Source organism: Rhincodon typus, chromosome 7, assembly GCF_021869965.1.
Source record: "Rhincodon typus isolate 14 chromosome 7, sRhiTyp1.1, whole genome shotgun sequence".
NCBI classification, from domain to species: domain Eukaryota; kingdom Metazoa; phylum Chordata; class Chondrichthyes; order Orectolobiformes; family Rhincodontidae; genus Rhincodon; species Rhincodon typus.
In genome coordinates, this window is record NC_063338.1 from 92,473,709 (window position 1) to 92,479,572 (window position 5,864).

At 50.5% G+C, this 5,864-nt stretch overlaps 1 protein-coding gene across 3 annotated transcripts in view; it reads left to right on the forward strand.

The window, feature by feature from the left end:
• The first annotated feature begins 5,115 nt into the window (after positions 1–5,115).
• Positions 5,116–5,864, forward strand: part of ttll4 (tubulin tyrosine ligase-like family, member 4) — an 89,260-nt gene continuing 88,511 nt past the window's right edge. For 2 of the 3 annotated variants that reach the window (XR_007262469.1, XM_048599078.1), the window contains exon 1: positions 5,260–5,660. The gene's annotated coding sequence lies outside the window, so the exon portion shown is untranslated. Of the gene's footprint in view, positions 5,211–5,259; positions 5,661–5,864 lie in introns of those variants that run through there. The other variant, XM_048599079.1, reaches the window with a different exon arrangement.

Consider the following 5,864-nt stretch of genomic DNA (forward strand, 5'->3'; position numbering starts at 1 on the left):
TCTTATTGAATGGTGGTACCAGCTCAAGGGGCTGAATGACCCACTCCTGGCAGCATCTGTGGACAGGAACAGAATTAACATTTTGGGATGCTGCCCTCTGGTGAAGGGTCTCTGATAGAGTCATATAGCATGGGAACACACTCTTCAGTCCAACTCATTTGTTTCTATTTGAACAATCATCCCACACTCTCTTGAAAGCCCCTTTTGAACTTGCTTCTCTGCCATAATCCCAGGCAGTGCTTTCCAGGGTCTGAGTGGTCGCTGCTTTTACTCTGGGCATCTCACATCTGCTCCATTCGCAAGACCACTTTTAAACCAGTTTGCGATCCATTCACGAAGTGGAGACAGTTTGAATCCCCTGTCCCACTCCATCTGGGTTTCAGGATCCCTCACCTTTCAATCCAAAGCTTTTGGCCAGCCCCTGTGTGTGTGCACTCTCACAGTGTGTGTGAAATGCACATGTTGTCTGCTTTGGGTGGGTGGGCAGTGCATGTTGCCTGCATAATGGGCAGCAGTGCACACATCACCTGTGTAAGAGATGGGACCGTGTATGTTGACTGTGTAAGAGAGGGGACTGCAAATGTCGTCTGTGTAAAGGGGGTCTGTACCTGTCACCTGGGTAAAGAGTGGAATCAGACCTCATTTGCATAAAGGGCAGGACTGCAATCATTGATTGTGTAAAGGGTGGGACTACGCTCCTTGCCTACATAAAGGGCAGGACTGTCTACATTGACTGCATAAGGGGCAGGACTTTGCATGCGTCTACGTAGAAGTTGGGACTGCACACACTGCCTCTGTAAAAGGCAGAACGATGTATTCATGTGCGTAAAGGGTGGGATTGTACGCACATCGGTGTAAAGGATGAGACTGTGCACCTCGCCTTCAAAATGGCTGGGATTGTGTACAAAAACAAAGTTGCTGGAAAAGCTCAGCAGGTCTGGCAGTGACCCTTCTTCAGAACTGATGGTGACGAGGAAAGTGTCAGCTTATATGCAGAAGATAGGGCTGGGGGAGGGGGTAAGGAATAAACGATAGCTGGCCAACATCTCTTTCTCAGGCTTGCTGCAGTGTTCCAGCGAACCTCAGCGTAAGCTGGAAGTACAACACCTTGTTTTCCACGTGGGGACCCTGCAGCCCTCCAAACTCAATATCAAGTTCAATAAATTTAAGGCTTGAACTATCCCATGTCCTAACCCCCTACTTCACACACCAGACCTTATTATCACATAGCCTGCTAATAGAGACTACCTGCTGTTAGCCACTAACAGTCTCCATTAACAGCTATTCACCCTGAGATAACAAGGTGTATGATGAACACAGCAGGCCAAGCAGCATCAGAGGAGCAGGAAAGCTGACGTTTCTGGCCTAGACCCTTCTTCAGCTATTCATCCTCCCAGACTGATCGTTATCCACTCCTTTGTCTGTCCAACTGTTCTCTTCTCTCTCTTTGGGCTGTATCCCCACGCATCGTTTACACCTCATCCCCTCCCCCCAACCTATCTTCTGCATTTAAACCAACGTTTTCCCAACTGCCATCAGTTCTGAGGAAGAGTCACCAGACCCAAAATGTTAACTCTGATTTTTCTTCACAGATGCTGCCAGACCTGCTGAGCTTTTCCAGCAACTTCTGTTTTTGTTCCAGATTTACAGCATCTGTAGTTCTTTCGGTTTTTATTTAGTATTTAACTCACTGCCACATCTCTTCCAGGCTTGCCCACCTTGAAGAAGTTCTGCTCCTCTTGCCAATGGGATTTCCATTCCAATCTTTCTTCTTGCCCATCGACATTAATTTCACTGTCACTCCTGGTGTTTGACCAGGTATTTGCTAAAACTCATTTCCACAGCCATATCACATTCCTCAGTGACTGCCTGTGGCTCAGACTCACCCACGTGAATTCCAACTGAAGTTTTATCCCACATGTTTTGAATCCTCCCAGGATCACGGATATCTCCGTGATGTTCAACGTTCCATGGACAGCTGCTCTCGCCGCATCCTGAGATCCACACTCAGTGCCGTGCAGTGTCACTACATGCTCTCGAACTCTCTCTCCAACAGCATCGCAAAACGCTGCACCTCTCCGCAGTTCCACTTTGTCCTCCAATTCTTTCACTGGGCTAACCAGAAACTTTACCTTTCAGGCATCAAGGCCCACTAGATGCAACAACTCAGAGATTCCCATCGCCCTCCAGAACCTTCCTGCCCTCCCCTTCCCTCTGAATCAATCTCCTCCCCCAACCTTCTGTCGGACATTTACCATCCCTCCCAACCTTCCTCTCTCCAATGCTGAACGTTCTGTACTCAGCAAAGGCCTCAGCTTTATCCCTCTGTGTCCGCACCTTAACGAATTTTGGGCACAACATGACATCAAACTCTTCTTCTGCCGACTTCACCCCATGCCCATTTCTTTGGACAAGTGTCCTCCCACTGTCCTACAGACCCCTTTGCCCATTTCCAACACTCTCCGTCCACCTGGACCCCTCTCCTCTGGCCTTTTACTTGCACTTGGATCTGTTCATTGAGAACTGTCGATATGAAATTGGTCGCCTCAATTTCTCTGCGCACCCCCCCCACCTCACCCAAGCCAACCTATCTTCCCCGAACTGACTGCACTGTGTGAGCTTAGATCTAACCCTAACTTTGTTATTAAGCCTGTCGATAAGGGTGGTGCTGTTGTAGTCTGGTGTACTGACCTCTACTTTGCAGAGGCTGAGTGCCAACTCTCAGATACCTCCTTCTATCTTCCTCTGGACCATGACCCCACCATGGCAAATCAGGCCTTGAATGAACTGCAGTAACTGACCTCATTTCATCTGCCAATACAGACTACCTATTGTTAGTCACTAACAGTCTCCATTAACAGCTATTCACCCTCCCCACTGCCTCCAAGCTGATAGTCCCCCAGCTTGCTTCTACCTCCTTCTGAAAATCCACAAACAGGACTGCCTGGTCAGACCCATTGTTTCAGCCTGCTCATGCCCCACAGACCTCATCTCTTCCTACCTTGACTCAGTCTTGTCTCCCCTGGTCCAGTCCCTGCCCATGTATATCTGTGATTCCTCTGATGCTTTAGGCCAGTTTCAGAATTTCCAGTTTGCAGGCTCCAGCCGCCTCCTCTTTACCATGGATGTGCAATCCCTTTGCATGTCCATCCTCGCCAGGAGGATCTTAGGGCTCTCCACTTCTTCCTGGAGCAAAGGCCTGAACCGTCCCCACCCACCACCACCCTCCTGCGCTTGGCCGAGCTTATCCTCACCCTCCACAACTTCTATTTTAACTCCTCTCATTTTCTTCAGGTAAGAGGTGTGGCCATGGGTACCCGCATGGGCCCTAGTTATGCCTGTCTCTTCGTGGGGTATGTGGAACATTCCTTGTTCCAGCCCTATTCTGGACCCCACCCACAACTTTCTCCGATATATCGATGATATCATCGGTGCTGCTTCCCTCTCTCATCCGGAATTGGAAAAGTTCATCGATTTTGCTTCCAATTTCCACCCAGTCCTCACTTTCACCTGGTCTATCTCTGTCTCCTCTCTTCCCTTCCTCGATATCTCTTTTTCCAGTTCTGGAGATAGACTGGCCACTAATATCCACTATCAATCCACCAACTCCCACAGCTACCTGGACTGTACATCCTCGCACCCTGCTTTCTCTAAAGATTCCATTCCATTCCCTCAGTTCCTTTGTCTCCATCGCATATATTCCGATGAGGCCAACTTCAACAAGGGAGCTTCTGAAACGTTCACCTTCTTCCTCAACTGAGGATTCCCCAGCACCGTTGTCGACAGGGCCCTCAACAGGTCTGACCCGTTTCCCTCTACAGTATCAAAGGGCCCAAACATACCTTCCAGGTGAAGCAACACTTCACCAGCACTTCCCAGAATCTAGTCTACTGCATTCGCTGCTCACAATGTGGTCTCCTCTACATTGGGGAAATAAAGCATAGACTGGGTGACTGCTTCACAAAACATCTATGTTCTGACCGCAAAAAAGACCCTGAACTTTCAGTTGCCTGCCATTTTAACACACCACCCTGTTCCCTTGCCAAAATCTCTGTCTTTGGCTTACTGCAGTATTCCAGCAAAGCTCAACACAAGCTGGAAGAACAACACCTCATTTTCTGCTTGGGGACCCTGCAGCCCTCCGGACTCAGTATCGAGTTCAATCATTTTAGGGTCTGAATTCTCCCATGTCCTAGCCCCTTACCCCACACACCAGGCCTTGTTATCCCATAGTCTGCCATTACACATTACCTATTGTTAGCCACTAACAGTCTCCATTAACAGCTATTCACTCTCCTAGCCAGATCATTACCCATTCCTTTGTCTGCCCAACTGCTCTTCTTTCTCTTTGGGCTCTATCCCCAATCATTTATCATTTACTGCTTTCCCCCTAACTCATTCTATGTTCTGCATATAAACCAATAATTCCTAGCTACCATCAGTCACTGGACCTGAAATGTTAATTCTGATTTTTCTTCACAGATGCTGTCAGGCCTGCTGAGGTATTCCAGCAACTTCTGCTTTTGTTTCAAATAAACCTGTTGGACTATAACCTGGTGTCGTGTAACTTCTGACTTTGTCCACCCCAGTCCAACGCTGGCACCTCCACATCATGTCTGTGTAAAGAGTGGAGTGGTGCCTGTGTTTAAAGGGAGAACTGTGCACATTGCCTGTGTAAAGGGCAGACTGTGCAGATTGCCTGTGTAAAGGACGGGTCTGCATGTGTGTGTAAAGGAAGAACTGTGCACATTGCCTGTGTAAAGTGTGGGACTGCTCATGTGTGTTCAAGTGTCGACTGTGCATATTGCCTGTGTAAAGGGGTGGGACTGCGCATGTGTGTTAAAAGGGCAGGATGTCTAAATTACCTGTGTAAAGTGCAGGACAGCGCATGTGTGTTTAAAGGGTGGATTGTTCATGTTGCCTGTGTAGGGTGTGAGACTATGCATGTGTTTAAAGGATGCTGTGTGCATGTTACCTATGTAAAAGGTGGGACTGCGCATGTGTGTTTAAAGGGCGGGACTACTCACCTACCTGTGTAAAGTGCAGGACTGCGCATGTGTTTAAAGGGCAGACTGCGCACATTGCCTGTGTAAAAGGTGGGACTGCGCATCTTGCCGGTGAAATAGGCGGGGGCGCGCACGTCGCCTGCGTCAGAAGTCGGGAAGGTAGCCTACGTTTGACGGCGGGAATGCGCATGCCGTCAGCATGAGGTATGGGGGCGCGCACGTTGCCTTGTCACGTAACGTGCCGTAAGCGCGGGATTCACCGGTCGCCCTAGACACGCGCTGTGTGGTTGCTAAGGGAGCGCGAGCCCGGCCGCTTGCCGTCAGGAGGAGCAGAGCATCGACAAACTCATTCAGGGACCATTTACTTATTTACTGATTGATTGATGATGTGAGGAGAGGCGGGTGTAGGCATCCTCAGGGTCCCGGAGAGATCCCGATCCAAACGGCAGGCCCTGCGGCAGGCGAGGGGGAGGGGAAATGCCGTGAGGCGGCGCCGCTGAACATGATCCGCCTGCAGTCCCGGGAACACAGGCCTTTCCGAGAGGGCAAGGAGCCGGGAGAGAGACGGGGTGTAGGGGGAAACGTCAGCCCGAGCCCGGAGCTGCCGCCCGGGCAGCGTTTCCTTTAACCCGCCGGCCCGGCTCAGTGTCCCCGGTAAGAACACGGGCATTTGGGTGAGGGAGGAGGATACCAAGGGGTGGGTTATCGGAGGGAGTAAGGAAGACGGGAACTGTGGGGCCTGGGGAGGAGAGCTGGAGGAGTGGGTGGAGCAGTGGGGGTTGGGGGGAGGGGAGCTGGGGGTGTGGGCTGGAGCTGTGGGGTATGGGAGGGCAGGGGAGCTGGGGGTGTGGGCGGGAG